This window comes from Lycium ferocissimum, chromosome 6 (assembly GCF_029784015.1).
Source record: "Lycium ferocissimum isolate CSIRO_LF1 chromosome 6, AGI_CSIRO_Lferr_CH_V1, whole genome shotgun sequence".
NCBI lineage: Eukaryota > Viridiplantae > Streptophyta > Magnoliopsida > Solanales > Solanaceae > Lycium > Lycium ferocissimum.
The window spans coordinates 11820123-11836323 of record NC_081347.1 but is presented as its reverse complement, the minus strand read 5'-3'; the positions used below and the strand labels follow the sequence as shown (position 1 = coordinate 11836323).

Here is a 16201-nt window from a genome sequence, read left to right as displayed (position 1 = left end):
CAGAATGGCATCAGCTTTACAAAAATTGAGCAAGGAAAACATGATAAGAAAAAAAAATAGCGAAAAAGAATTCTTAAAAAAAAAAAAAAAAAAAAAAAAAAAAAAATTACCAATCTGTTTGATAAATTTTCTAGCTTTACATTCTTGAACTCTGCCATGATTCTGAATATAAGAAGCCAGTTCCCTCCAGAACAAAATTCCAAGACAGGGAAAATAGAGTTTTCGGCCTGAGGGATAAAGTAGTCTTCTCAATATAAGAAGAACTCATAAAATGATTATGTTTTTGCACTAAATCTTCTGCCTAATGAATATCAACTTTTGCAAGTTAAACATAAACATGCCATACACTAATTCATGTTATCAAATTCTACACCCTCCAAAACCCAAAGAACAAATTCTATAAGGTCACAGATTTTACTGTATCTAGTGCATAAACTATGATGCACAATATTGCCGTCCGACCAAAAGCTACAACATTATATTATACAGCTTAAATCACATGCTCAGATTAGAATATGCACACTAGAAAGTAGAAAAGATTAAAGTCATTCCTCCTGGCCAATTTTGTTCAGATATTATGCAACCAATTTAACTTTTCTACTTTCCTACTAGCACCTTCCAGGCATGGGTGTTCTTTCCAGAAACCTTATCTTTCTTTATAAAAATGTTTCCAATTTCCGACGAAAGGTAGAGTGATACCACCACTTTTAGACTGGATTTACTTCTTTTTTCACAAAAAGTTACCCATCCACTCTTGCTCATTTGAAGTTTGTAAAAGAAACAGAATTCCTTTTTCTTTTCGGAAAGTCAAGAGAAAAAAAAAAAAAAAAAGAAGAAGAAACAGACTCCCAACAAATTAAGCCAATGGGTGTGCAGAAATTATCTAATGTCAAGCGAAATTTCCTCAGTTAATTTTCTTACTTCTTAGCAACTAACCCTTGCTCCCCCAGTATCAATATTTGAGCCTACATGCTTAATTTGTCAGAATTCCAAATTAAGACAATTGTTCAATAGAGCAAACGTATGGCCGCTAGATAGCTTAAAGGAAAAAGCAGAGCGAGCACTCTTGATACTGTAACACGCGTACCTTTGTACTGAAATGTGAGAGAAACGGTCTAACACATAAGGAGAAGAGACTAAACATGAGTAACAAATATTTTGAATTATTCATCTGCTGCTTCAGCTATCTGCATAGAAACTTCAAGCCTCACATGTACACAGATTTTTTTATATTTCGAAACTGGTACTTGTGTAATCCTCAGCATTAAGGACATGCTGAAGACCTTCAAAAAGTGTTACAGCAGAAACAAAAAGAAGGAAAAAAGTTACTTACATGGATTTTAATAAATCTATAAACTAGTCTATATCTTCTAATACTATTTCTTTACAGCAAAAGTAGAAAGACACTATACAATTCCATATACTGTCACTTTGGCATTAGCATGCTAGCTAATCTATTTCAACTTACTCACAACTATTAGAGAATGCACTTGTCCCTCATTGGTTATGTAAAGATTTACATAATTCCTGAGCTACTCCACCCATTGCCTTAGGTTTTGTGTTGGATGCTCAAATTCTTTTTCCATGGTTACCAGAGTCAAACTCAGATAAGCCCGTTTGCACAACTATCTTCTCTCTACCAACTGTAATTCTCTAGGATTTTCTCTCAACTCAGCACATGCCACTCTGTGCTTCTTCTCTCTCAATTCAGCCCACCCAGCCACAAACTTTGTTGCAGGCTTATTCCTTAGCCTGGTGACCCTACTCCTCTCAGTTCCAAGCGCACTTTTCAATCTGTTGAGCTTGATCACCCTCTATCTCTCTCTCTCGCAGGTCCACTCTTCAATCTTCTCAAAGAAAAATGAAAAAAAAAAATCCACGTGTAAACCCAAGAACGAGGAGCTTCTCTCTCAACTCATCCCATCAAGCCGCTCTGCGCTGCTTCTCTCTCTCAATTGAGCCCACCAATCCACAAACTTTGCTCCAGGTCTGCTTCTTAACCTGGTGAGCCTACTCTCCTCTCGGTTCCAAACCCACTCTTCGGCCTGTTGAGCTTGATCTCTCTCCAGTAATTCCACTATTCAATCTTCTCCAAAAGACATATATATTTAATCCACGTGTAATCACAAGAACCAGGGTTACACATGCAGGAGGGTGTTAGAGAATGCACTTGTCTCTCATAGGTTGTGTAAGGGTTTCCAAAGGTGTTTATAATTATGTCGTGGACTACTCCGCCCATTGCCTTAAGGTTTGTGTTGGATGCTCATATTCTTTTGACATTTCACAATAACATCTAAATTTTGAACAAGATACATTTGGTGATCTGTTTGGTTTTGAATTCCTGAACATATTCTGATTTTTATTTGTTTCCTTTCGGATAAGCTGCACATATTTTGATAATTTTGATAAGTGGTTCCTCGCTAATTGATCAAAGGCACCATTACTAAATCACTGTCGGTTATTTGCTAAAAACCTGAATACTTTATCCACTAACTACACACTGGTTGCACACTTGTTCCAATTACAAAACTGATGTAACCTAAAAGACAGATGAAATAAGGTTAAGAACATATCATACAGGCCATAACACAAACACACACACTTGGGACACAATGAGAATTGAATATAAACACTTGGGACACAAGAACCAAGTTTCGTGTGGGAATAAATTGCATAATCGCATAAAAAGGATAGACCGTTTAGGGTGTGTTCGGTAGGGAGGAAAATATTTTTGCAGTTTTCTCATGTTCGTTTGGTCAAAATTTTTAAAAAATATTTTCTTTGGAAAAGTAAGTTCCTTAAAAATGGGGAAAATGACTTCTCTAATCAAAGTAGAGGAAAACAAGTCCACAAGTAGCAAATCACCAATTACCCTACCACCACCCAACCCACCCCTAACCACCAACCCTCCACCACCCCCAACAAAAAAATTATTTTCTAAAAAAGATCCATTTTTTTGGGGGGCGTTTTCTACCTGTAACGACCCATTTGGTCGTTTAGCACTTTTAGGCATAATATTCCTAAAACACCCTTTTCGTGGTCAAATCTTGCTGTCTATAGTCTGCGATAACGGGTGATTCGGTTATTTAATTGACGAGTTTTAGTCCTCATTTGACATGCGAGGACGAATGTTCTAAAGGAGGGGAGAATGTCACACTCCATAATAATCCTTGCTACTTGTATTAAAACAAGAAAGAATGAGTTAAGAAGGTTCAAGGAAAGTTAATCGAGTTAGTAAGAATATCGTTATAAATATGGTTGTCTTAAGTATCTCGAGGTGACCTGGTAACCTAAAGGATTTGAAATCGCGTTATGAGTATGTATATGAGGTAATGTGAGTGACCTTTTAAAGTATTTGAGATTATTAGTAATGATATAGAAGATGGACAAAAGATAGGAATATACTTTTTCGATTGGAGTTTCGTCGAAGCTTTGTGAGTTCTACTTATGGTTATTGTGATTCTACGGACCCTTCGAGACATGTATATAAATTGTTATGGATGTAAATGACTGTGTATATGTATGTATAAGAGGTTACATGAGGTTGGAAGAGGATTAGAAGTTAAACGAAATGAATCGGAACAATTTCAGTAAAATCTCGGACCCGATTTTAGCCTATATTGTAGGAGGCATATCTCCTAGTATATGAGGAGTTTTAAGGTGTTTCAAAAGCCTAAAATTAAGTTCATCGAGCCTAGTGTTGTGCTCATACTACTCTTGCTACACTCCTTCTGGAGTGTAGAGTTATTTTCAGGCGATGTTCGGAGTCTCACGACCGTTTCGAGGCATTCGTCAAAGGCGTTTGGGTGAGCTATTTGAGATATTGCAACCCAGAGTCTCTCCTTAGATTTCTGTTGTTCTCTATCCTTCAACGAAGTCGTATCCAGGTTATCTATTCAAATTGCAAACTTCTTAGAAGCTCTTGTATGAGTCTAGACCAGATTTTGGGAATTTCTTATAATAATAGTATTTATTCCGCATGTTGTATCAAATTAAGGTAGTTATCTCGAAACCCTGGGAAGGTTAGTGTGGGTGCCCGCTCTACTTATGGTTATTGTGATTCTACGGACCCTTCGAGACATGTATATAAATTGTTATGGATGTAAATGACTGTGTATATGTATGTATAAGAGGTTACATGAGGTTGGAAGAGGATTAGAAGTTAAACGAAATGAATCGGAACAATTTCGTAAAATCTCGGACCCGATTTTAGCCTATATTGTAGGAGGCATATCTCCTAGTATATGAGGAGTTTTAAGGTGTTTCAAAAGCCTAAAATTAAGTTCATCGAGTCTAGTTTGCAACGCAACAAACAGCTCGTCAAAATGATATCGGGGTAAGGAGATATGGATGATTCAAGTCGGGCTGAGTATTAAGACTATCTCAAGATACAAAGTAGAGACTTTAACTTCCGATTTCGTTTGAAGTCACAATTTATCTACAAATTTTGTTTGGTATAGAAGCATTAATGGAAATTAGGAACTACTTAATCGTGGTGTTAAGTTAAAATTAGTAGCAACAATGAGCCAATATGAACATTAACATGCCATGTCCAAAAGATGACTCAAAGTCATCTTAAATAAGACTACTATGGGAGACATACAAATATACATTTAAACATTAATTCATCCACTACACTTACATCATATTGTGGACAACCAAATTGAAAGAAAATAAGAGGTGAGGTTCGGCCAAGGTGGCTGAAATTGGGGGAGAAAAAGTTGAGGCATGCATTTGAATATTGAGGGCATCTATCACTTTATGAAGGCATGCATTATTTTATGAAGACACACATGTTAGGAAGAATACTTGCACACTTAAATATTGACATTCATCCTTGTATGATTGCAATGGACAAAGGTTAGTGTATGATTCATTCACTACACATGCAATTGTCTCATAAACAATTAAATGGAAAGAAGAAGAAAGGGAACAAAGGAGGCATATGGCCGAAAGTTGTGAGAAAAATATTGAAATTTTGTGTAAAGTAATTGAGTGCTCAATGTCATGAGTGGAGCATGTGTTGTGTCCAACTTGTAGGCATCATAACTTAACCAAATAATGACTAAGGAATCAGCCATTACATTCATTTTCAACTTCACAACAAAGAAAGAAAACCTAGAGAGAGAGAGGGGAGAGCTCACGGCCAAGGGGCTGATTTTTGAGCCCTTTGAGTCTTGATCCAAAAATTATTTTCCAAGGTGTTTCAACCCTTTAGAAGGTCCCTAAAACGTGAAGATAGTCTTTGGAGCAACAAGAACCATTTCCATCTCAAGTCACCAACTCTAGCCAAGTAGAGAAGTCAAGTTGTCAAGGTAAGATCTAACTTTCTTGTCATGTATTAAGGGTGATGTAGATGTGTGAATATAAGTTGTATGCATGAAATAAGGTGTGTTGATGTTGGAACATGATGGTAGTTATGGGGTTATATGTGTTGATGTTGAAGTATGGTTGTAACTTGACGAACATGAATCGCATGCATAAAATCATGAAAGTTGGTGTTGGAATGTTAGTTGGCCGTAGGGACTGTTTTGGTGGAATTAATGGACTGATTTTCTTTAATAAATATGGTTGTTACTATCATAGATCTCATGGTAAAAAGAATGAAAAGAATTGGAAGGTTAAAGGTGAAGTTATGTTAGTATGAAAATGGTTGAATCTATGATTTTATGTGAGAGATGTTGAAGCATGGTGTAGCCGTGTGTGGACTGTTTTGTGAAGAAGTTAGTGAACTGTTTTTACTTGATATTTTGATTGTTATTATCATGAATTTTATGATGGAAATGAAGGTGTTTAATGGTTGGAGTTGAAACTAAAGTCATTTGTGAGTTGTTATAAGGATTATAAAAATGACGATATAGCGTAGTTGCGTATGAATTGATGTTGTACTTGTCGTGTGGATAGCTGGTCATAACTTACTAAAATTATATGAAAAGAAGACATGAAATGATGTATAAAAATCGCATGTGGTTGGCTTAGTATGTTCGTAAACGTTTGCAAGAATTGAACATCGTTATGTTGTCGGTTAGAGACTGTTTTGGACATGTTGTGGTAGTGGACTGTTTTGGACTTATGTTTTCATTAAGTTGGAAAGAATAATTATAAGTTAAGAGCATACATCATATTGTATGTTGGATGGGCTGTTATAAGTTGTTACATGCAAACGTTAAGGCTACAAACTAATAAAAGTAACTTGAGAATGTCGAAGCCGTATGTGAATCGTTATTGCATGTTATGAATGTGGGCTGTTTAGAATATTGTGTGGGCTGTCCGGATTGGTATTGAACACATAATTATTGATGTTGTATTGGTAGTATGTGGTTGGTTTAGATACAAGAGAAAACATCGCCTAAACATCTAGAAAGGAGTTACTAACGTTAGAATACGTTTGAATCTCCCTGTAGCTTAACCATAGTTGTTGGCGTCTTAATATAGGTTGAAGTATTATTGGGTAGCGTACACATATTGTGTGACGAATAAGCACTAAAGACCTGGTCCGTTCGGAAGCACTTCAGAAGGAAAAAGCTTTGGCGTGAAATTTCGTGACACCTGTTCGGCATTGAGGTAGGTTACGGTTTACTTTATGTCTAGACTCCGGTTAGCGAAACGTATGTAAATAGTAGTGATTGACGGGGAAAGCATGATAGGCCTTCGGCATGGTGTGGAGGTAAATTCCATCTAGGTTGGTATTGCCGACCGTTATGTGGGCTTGTCGCCATTATTGTAATACCGTTATGTGGGCTCGTCGCCATTATTACGATATTGTTATGTGAGCTGTCATTGTATTGTGATTTCATGTATTTGATATAATTCTCTCTCTCTTGTTATCCCACTGGTCATATGGAAGAGGAAGGTTATTACTGAGAATTGAATATTGAATTGCAATTCCTAGTATGAATCTATGGAACCTATGATTGCGGTGATTATTGAGGTTGATTCCATGCGAGGCATGCATCCCATATTCTATGTGCTATGTGATGTAATTATCACCTAGTTGTATCTTTATCACATACTAGCTCCCTCACCTTATGAAAGGGAAGGGTAATATTGATGATTGAGCCGTGGGCAATAATATGACTTGTACTTGTTTATTGCATATTGGTGATATAGTTGAGACTGATATCATGCATGACATGCATTCATATTACTCTTATGTTGTTATAATGGTGAGGAGAGTGACAGAGAGACTCCGAGGTTTCTGCCGGAGATTGAGAGTGACAGAGAGACTCCGAGGTTTCTGCCGGAGATTGTGAGTGACAGAGAGACTCCGAGGTTTCAGCCGGAGATTGTGAGTGTTTGTTGCCCGAGGTTTCTTGCCGGGAACGATGGAGTGTCCGATGCCCGAGGTCTTTGCCGGGATCGTGAGAGTGTGCTCGTGATCCGAGGTTATATTCCGGAGCGAGTGGTACATGGACTTCGCGGGTCCCCCATGGGTCATGATCGCCGAGACGTGGAGTTACTCCGTCCGGACATGTTGTACAAAACCGCATATGCATTGCATTCATCCTACATACATTATTGCATTGCATTATATCTTGGTTCCCGTTGAGTGTTTGTGATACTACCGTGATGTACCGATTCGGATTGATTATACTAAGACTTGGCACAATTGGGTTTAGATGCTATAACATAAAGGATGACTTGTTCTATCGTGGATATGGATTCATATTGACTTGTACTTGTTGGTTTATATGTTTTTCTTGCTTGTTGTCTTTATATACGTTATCTAGTCTTAGTCGGCCTATGATACCTACCAAGACTTGTTGTTTGTACCGACTTACACTTGTCGCATTCTTTTATGAATGCTAGTACCAGTGAGATCGATTTCTACTCTTCGTGGCTAATATTCGAGGATTTCTGATTCGAGTCCTTCAGGATGAGCATGAGGACGATCGATGCCGATGACTCTTTTTATCCTTATGTCTTGTTTCATTCTGGGACATGATCTTTTAGGCTACTATGTATTATTATGGTTAAGACTTATAGTATTTAGTTAGATGCTCTTGTATGACCCGACCGTAGATACTGGGGTTGGATTCTCATTATTTCTATATTTCTTTATATTATTATCGTGAGACTTACGTTATTTTATCTTCTTCCGCTTTATTTATATATTTTTGATTGTTGGAATAAGGGTTCGCCTACCGAGGTGGGAAAGGTAGGTGCCCGCACGACTTAGTGAAAATAGGTCGTGACAAGTTGGTATCAGAGCTTAGGTTACCCGGTCTATAAGTACAAGAGCAATGTCTAGTAGAGTCCTACTTATGGGTGTGTTGCGCGCCACACTTATAATTGGGAGGCTATGGGACATCTAGGAAACTTCGATTCTTTCATTATTTCGTGCTACTTCATTCAAATTGGTATCTAGTTGATCCCAATTGGTATCCGAACTTCTCTTTTTACCTTCTCCCGATGATGGGAACTCATCCTTAAATTCTTGCGCGAACGGTTGTTTCCGACATGTGGTACGGTACGAGCTGTGTTGTCCTAATTTAGATGCGTGACTAAGTTCAGTTTCTAGATATGACCTAAGGTTTCAGCTGTGTGGAGTCGTGGTTAGGCTCGTTATTGTGAGGTTGGTTGAAGAGATGGGAGAGGCGATTCATAGGGTCATAGGATCTCCATAATTATAGTATTGGGTTTTCTCGAAAGAGGCAAGAATGCATTTATGGCTTAATAAGAGCGATTTGTTCGATGATATGATCGGTTTTGGGAAGCGTATAGCAAAGTAAGAGTTCTTATGGTATTTTGGTAAGAGTGTTATTGTGAGGATGTGACAAAGGCGTAAGAAAAAAAAAATGCTCAGATAGATCAATCTCCACTATAGGAACGGAATGATTGGTATCTGACGCGTTTATGAGATAAGTTGCAAAGTGTGCGTGTGCACATATTGTATAGGCTATGAAATGTGGAGTTGGCTTAAATTTGATTAGTATTGTGATAGCGAATAGAATTAGTGGTTGAGAATTCTTTCGGGAATGGTTTTCTCGATTGAAATCGGGTTGCGTATTACTTGTGATAAGTGAAGTCTAGTGGAATAGACAGGAGTGTTCATTCACTTGTAAAGTGTGTTCGTGGGTTCGCTTGGCATCTTTGAGGTTAGTGATGATAGAGGGAATTGTTGAAACCAAGAGTGTTGATTCGTGGGCATTTTCATAATGGGTGGTATTAGGGAAGTGTTAAAGTCGTATAGGCGTTGGTCTGCTGAACTTGTCGTAGGCTAATGGGAGCCAGTGATCGACAATTAGAAACAACTCTTGCGTTGGACAAGGATGGAGGTATAGTTGAAGGATTATCGGTGCTGCATCTAAGTTTTCGAATGAGAATTATCGGAAAGTTGTGCAAAGGTTAAATCTTGAGGATTTCTTTGATTTTGAATACAATGACTTAGGGTTGACCAAAGGCCAGCGAAAAAAAAAAAAAATATATATATATATATATATATATATATATATATATATATATATACGGTTAGTTAGATGTGTATGGTTCGGTATAGTTAAGTAAGGGTTGGTTATTCATAGGTGAGCACCTTTTTGAGGACTATTGAATAAGGCATGGGTCAATGGAATTATTTACGGTAACAGAATGATGATGGTGTGACTAGTACTAATGGTGAAAGACTTTTAGAGATCGGTGATCACGTTAGTGAACTTATGAACTAAGGAGAAAGGGGAATTATTTCCATCAAGTATTTTTGGCAAGGGTACTTCGACGAAAGAATATGAGAATATTAACAGTTTGAGCAGCGAGCGGTCGTTTGAAAATCGATTATCTTTTTGACGTATCGTCCATTCTAGAAGCTCCGTAGTATTTATTTTGACCGGCTTGCAAAAATTGAAGTCAACGGATATCATTTGATTCACTTTGGGAGAAGGTTTCATTATGAAAATTTTGGAATTCAATTATTTGGATAAATTATTTATTTTGGGGAAACATGTTCTGATTGGCGATTTGAAGATTCTGTTAGATTTGAAATATTATTTATGACCTGTAGAAATTGGGGTTTATCCATGAAAAGTGAGTTTGTGGATTCCGTTGAGTTAAAGTATGATTAAATTAATGGGTTACGTTAGTACTTGGTAGTGATTTAAGGTACTATGGTCGCAAGAGGTTATAGGGTGATCGGATGGTGTCCTACGAACTTGGTTCTGCGGAGTATTCGGTGGTATGCTTCCCGCATTGTGATTTGGAGGTGTAAGTAAGACTTAGAATTAGCAAGGTCGGCTATGAGTGGATCGGTTTGTTGGGATCGCTTAAGGTTGCTCCGCTAAAGCAAGGAGTCTTTCCTGACAAGAGTATGTTGTGGTTTCGGGTTGGTCTTCATGTATTCCTAAGAAGTCGTGGTACGAAGAAAATTTAAGAATGGTGAAAGAAGGGTTAGTGAAATCGAATACTTTACCGCCTTCGAGTGGGCAAGGTTTGCGTCTTATTCTAAGGTTGGTGTGGTTCTAAGGAAAATTGTGGGGCCTATCGATAACGTTCATAGGTTTGGATATATAGGATTAGAACATTTCGACAAAAGCAAGCTTATATTCGAAAACTGAGGATGGGGAAAATTTGAATTTGGAAATATGAAAATTAGGTCTTTTATCTAAGTTAGAGGGAGTTCCGGCTAGTAAGGCGAGAGAGAAATGTTTATGATGCATTCCGTAGAGGTTTCCCGCATTGTCCTATTAAAGATTCTTTAGTTACCGTCAGCGTTCATTCTCTCATGTCGCTCGAGGACGAGCGATTGTTTAATTGGTATCTGATGTAACGACCCATTTGGTCGTTTAGCACTTTTAGGCATAATATTCCTAAAACACCCTTTTCGTGGTCAAATCTTGCTGTCTAATAGTCCGCGATAACGGGTGATTCGGTTATTTAATTGACGAGTTTTAGTCCTCATTTGACATGCGAGGACGAATGTTCTAAAGGAGGGGAGAATGTCACACTCCATAATAATCCTTGCTACTTGTATTAAAACAAGAAAGAATGAGTTAAGAAGGTTCAAGGAAAGTTAATCGAGTTAGTAAGAATATCGTTATAAATATGGTTGTCTTAAGTATCTCGAGGTGACCTGGCAACCTAAAGGATTTGAAATCGCGTTATGAGTATGTATATGAGGTAATGTGAGTGACCTTTTAAAGTATTTGAGATTATTAGTAATGATATAGAAGATGGACAAAAGATAGGAATATACTTTTTCGATTGGAGTTTCGTCGAAGCTTTGTGAGTTCTACTTATGGTTATTGTGATTCTACGGACCCTTCGAGACATGTATATAAATTGTTATGGATGTAAATGACTGTGTATATGTATGTATAAGAGGTTACATGAGGTTGGAAGAGGATTAGAAGTTAAACGAAATGAATCGGAACAATTTCAGTAAAATCTCGGACCCGATTTTAGCCTATATTGTAGGAGGCATATCTCCTAGTATATGAGGAGTTTTAAGGTGTTTCAAAAGCCTAAAATTAAGTTCATCGAGTCTAGTTTGCAACGCAACAAACAGCTCGTCAAAATGATATCGGGGTAAGGAGATATGGATGATTCAAGTCGGGCTGAGTATTAAGACTATCTCAAGATACAAAGTAGAGACTTTAACTTCCGATTTCGTTTGAAGTCACAATTTATCTACAAATTTTGTTTGGTATAGAAGCATTAATGGAAATTAGGAACTACTTAATCGTGGTGTTAAGTTAAAATTAGTAGCAACAATGAGCCAATATGAACATTAACATGCCATGTCCAAAAGATGACTCAAAGTCATCTTAAATAAGACTACTATGGGAGACATACAAATATACATTTAAACATTAATTCATCCACTACACTTACATCATATTGTGGACAACCAAATTGAAAGAAAATAAGAGGTGAGGTTCGGCCAAGGTGGCTGAAAATTTTGGGGAGAAAAAGTTGAGGCATGCATTTGAATATTGAGGGCATCTATCACTTTATGAAGGCATGCATTATTTTATGAAGACACACATGTTAGGAAGAATACTTGCACACTTAAATATTGACATTCATCCTTGTATGATTGCAATGGACAAAGGTTAGTGTATGATTCATTCACTACACATGCAATTGTCTCATAAACAATTAAATGGAAAGAAGAAGAAAGGGAACAAAGGAGGCATATGGCCGAAAGTTGTGAGAAGAATATTGAAATTTTGTGTAAAGTAATTGAGTGCTCAATGTCATGAGTGGAGCATGTGTTGTGTCCAACTTGTAGGCATCATAACTTAACCAAATAATGACTAAGGAATCAGCCATTACATTCATTTTCAACTTCACAACAAAGAAAGAAAACCTAGAGGGAGAGAGGGGAGAGCTCACGGCCAAGGGGCTGATTTTTGAGCCCTTTGAGTCTTGATCCAAAAATTATTTTCCAAGGTGTTTCAACCCTTTAGAAGGTCCCTAAAACGTGAAGATAGTCTTTGGAGCAACAAGAACCATTTCCATCTCAAGTCACCAACTCTAGCCAAGTAGAGAAGTCAAGTTGTCAAGGTAAGATCTAACTTTCTTGTCATGTATTAAGGGTGATGTAGATGTGTGAATATAAGTTGTATGCATGAAATAAGGTGTGTTGATGTTGGAACATGATGGTAGTTATGGGGTTATATGTGTTGATGTTGAAGTATGGTTGTAACTTGACGAACATGAATCGCATGCATAAAATCATGAAAGTTGGTGTTGGAATGTTAGTTGGCCGTAGGGACTGTTTTGGTGGAATTAATGGACTGATTTTCTTTAATAAATATGGTTGTTACTATCATAGATCTCATGGTAAAAAGAATGAAAAGAATTGGAAGGTTAAAGGTGAAGTTATGTTAGTATGAAAATGGTTGAATCTATGATTTTATGTGAGAGATGTTGAAGCATGGTGTAGCCGTGTGTGGACTGTTTTGTGAAGAAGTTAGTGAACTGTTTTTACTTGATATTTTGATTGTTATTATCATGAATTTTATGATGGAAATGAAGGTGTTTAATGGTTGGAGTTGAAACTAAAGTCATTTGTGAGTTGTTATAAGGATTATAAAAATGACGATATGGCGTAGTTGCGTATGAATTGATGTTGTACTTGTCGTGTGGATAGCTGGTCATAACTTACTAAAATTATATGAAAAGAAGACATGAAATGATGTATAAAAATCGCATGTGGTTGGCTTAGTATGTTCGTAAACGTTTGCAAGAATTCCGAACATCGTTATGTTGTCGGTTAGAGACTCGCTTTGGACATGTTGTGGTAGTGGACTGTTTTGGACTTATGTTTTCATTAAGTTGGAAAGAATAATTATAAGTTAAGAGCATACATCATATTGTATGTTGGATGGGCTGTTATAAGTTGTTACATGCAAACGTTAAGGCTACAAACTAATAAAAGTAACTTGAGAATGTCGAAGCCGTATGTGAATCGTTATTGCATGTTATGAATGTGGGCTGTTTAGAATATTGTGTGGGCTGTCCGGATTGGTATTGAACACATAATTATTGATGTTGTATTGGTAGTATGTGGTTGGTTTAGATACAAGAGAAAACATCGCCTAAACATCTAGAAAGGAGTTACTAACGTTAGAATACGTTTGAATCTCCCCGTAGCTTAACCATAGTTGTTGGCGTCTTAATATAGGTTGAAGTATTATTGGGTAGCGTACACATATTGTGTGACGAATAAGCACTAAAGACCTTGTCCGTCGGAAGCACTTCAAGGAAAAAGCTTTGGCGTGAAATTTCGTGACACCTGTTCGGCATTGAGGTAGGTTACGGTTTACTTTATGTCTAGACTCCGGTTAGCGAAACGTATGTAAATAGTAGTGATTGACGGAAAGCATGATAGGCCTTCGGGTGGTGTGGAGGTAAATTCCATCTAGGTTGGTATTGCCAAGTTAGGGGCTTGTCGCCATTATTGTGATATCGATTATGTGGGCTCGTCATTATTACGATATTGTTATGTGAGCTTATCATTGTATTGTGATTTCATGTATTTGATATAATTCTCTCTCTTGTTATCCCACTGTCATATGGAAGAGGAAGGTTATTACCGAGAATTGAATATTGAATTGCAATCCCTAGTATGAATCTATGGAACCTATGATTGCGGTGATTATTGAGATTGATTCCATGCGAGGCATGCATCCCATATTCTATGTGCTATGTGATGTAATTATCACCTAGTTGTATCTTTATCACATACTAGCTCCCTCACCTTATGAAAGGAAGGGTAATATTGATGATTGAGCCGTGGGCAATAATATGACTTGAACTTGTTTATTGCATATTGATATAGTTGAGATCATATCATGCATGACATGCATTCATATTACTCTTATGTTGTTATAATGGTGAGGAGAGTGATGGAGAGACTCCGAGGTTTTTACGAGATTGAGAGAGAGAGAGACTCCGAGGTTTCTCACGGAGATTGAGAGTGACGGAGAGACTCCGAGGTTTTTATGCCGGAGATTGTGAGTGTTTGTTGCCCGAGGTTTCTTGCCGGGAACGATGGAGTGTCCGATGCCCGAGGTCTTTGCCGGATCGTGAGAGTGTGCTCGTGATCCGAGGTTATATTCCGGAGCGAGTGGTACATGGACTTCGCGGGTCCCCCATGGGTCATGATCGCCGAGACGTGGAGTTACTCCGTCCGGGACATGTTGTACAAAACGCATATGCATTGCATTCATCCTACATACATTATTGCATTGCATTATATCTTGGTTCCCGTTGAGTGTTGTGATACTACCGTGATGTACCGATTCGGATTGATTATACTAAGACTTGGCACAATTGGGTTTAGATGCTATAACATAAAGGATGACTTGTTCTCGTGGATATGGATTCATATTGACTTGTACTTGTTGGTTTATATGTTTTTCTTGCTTGTTGTCTTTATATACGTTATCTAGTCTTAGTCGGCCTATGATACCTACCGCAACTCGTTGTTTGTACCGACCTACACTTGCCGCATTCTTTTATGAATGCGAGTACCAGCCGAGATCGATTTCTACTCTTCGTGGCTAATATTCGAGGATTTCGATTCGAGTCCTTCAGATGAGTATGAGGACGATCGATGCCGATGACTCTTTTTATCCTTATGTCTTGTTTCATTCTGGGACATGATCTTTTAGGCTACTATGTATTATTATGGTTCGTACTTATAGTATTTAGTTAGATGCTCTTGTATGACCCGACCGTACACGGGTTGATTCTCATTATTTCTATATTTCTTTATATTATTATCGTGAGACTTACGTTATTTTATCTTCTTCCGCTTTATTTATATATTTTTGATTGTTGAATAAGGGTTCGCCTACCGAGGTGGGAAAGGTAGGTGCCCGCACGACTTAGTGAAAATAGGTCGTGACACTACCCCCCCCCCCCCCCAACCCCCGCCTTCCCCCCCTCAAATTTTTTTTTTCTTAAAAAAGTTTTAACTTTTTTTTTTTTGATTTTTTTTTAACCGTCAATAGAACATGAGAAAATAAATAAGAAATTCACCTATTTCTCACTCTCTAACCAAACATGAAAAAATTAATAGAAATTCAATTATTTCCAAGAACAAATTTTCTAAAAAAACAACACACCCTTAATTTCTAAACCTTTAGACTATAGGTGACAAAAAGAAAATAGTTTTAGAATATAGAATTGAGCCGAGGGTCTATTAGGTGTTTGGGTGTTCAACACAAAACAAGAAGTTAAGTTGACATTCCAAGCAATTGCTTTAAGAGGTAAATTTGCTTCAGCACCACCACTTTTCCGGTAGTTGGGTGCTCAGCTTTCCACACCGTTGACGATGAGCCACCGCAGAGCTTACAAATCAACCATTAGCTGATCACCTTCCATTCTATACACTCTGTTTTTTGTTGGCTGGAGCAAATACTAGAGAAAATGACAAAATTAATGTTTGAGATTAGGTTCAAAGAGTTCCTTGAATATGTACGTAGCAATTTTTGGTCCTTTAAGTTTGTCATACATAACAATTTTAGTCTTCATTGAACATTTTCTCAACTTTGTCTATTAGATTTGACAGGACCGTAAAAGAAAATGAAATTTAGAGGAAACTCATATTTAGAGGTGTACAATTTTGGTCCTTTAAGTTTATCATAAGATAACAATTTAGCCTTCATTAAATATTTTCTGAATTTTGTTTATTAGATTTGAAAGACAATGAAAATTAGAGGGAACTTACATTTAGAGGTGTACAATTTTTGTAATG

At 37.4% G+C, this 16201-nt stretch overlaps 1 pseudogene; it reads right to left on the bottom strand.

Moving 5' to 3' along the window:
- Window positions 1-16201, bottom strand: part of LOC132061109 (serine/threonine-protein kinase ATG1t-like) — a 62585-nt pseudogene that overhangs the window by 29118 nt on the left and 17266 nt on the right.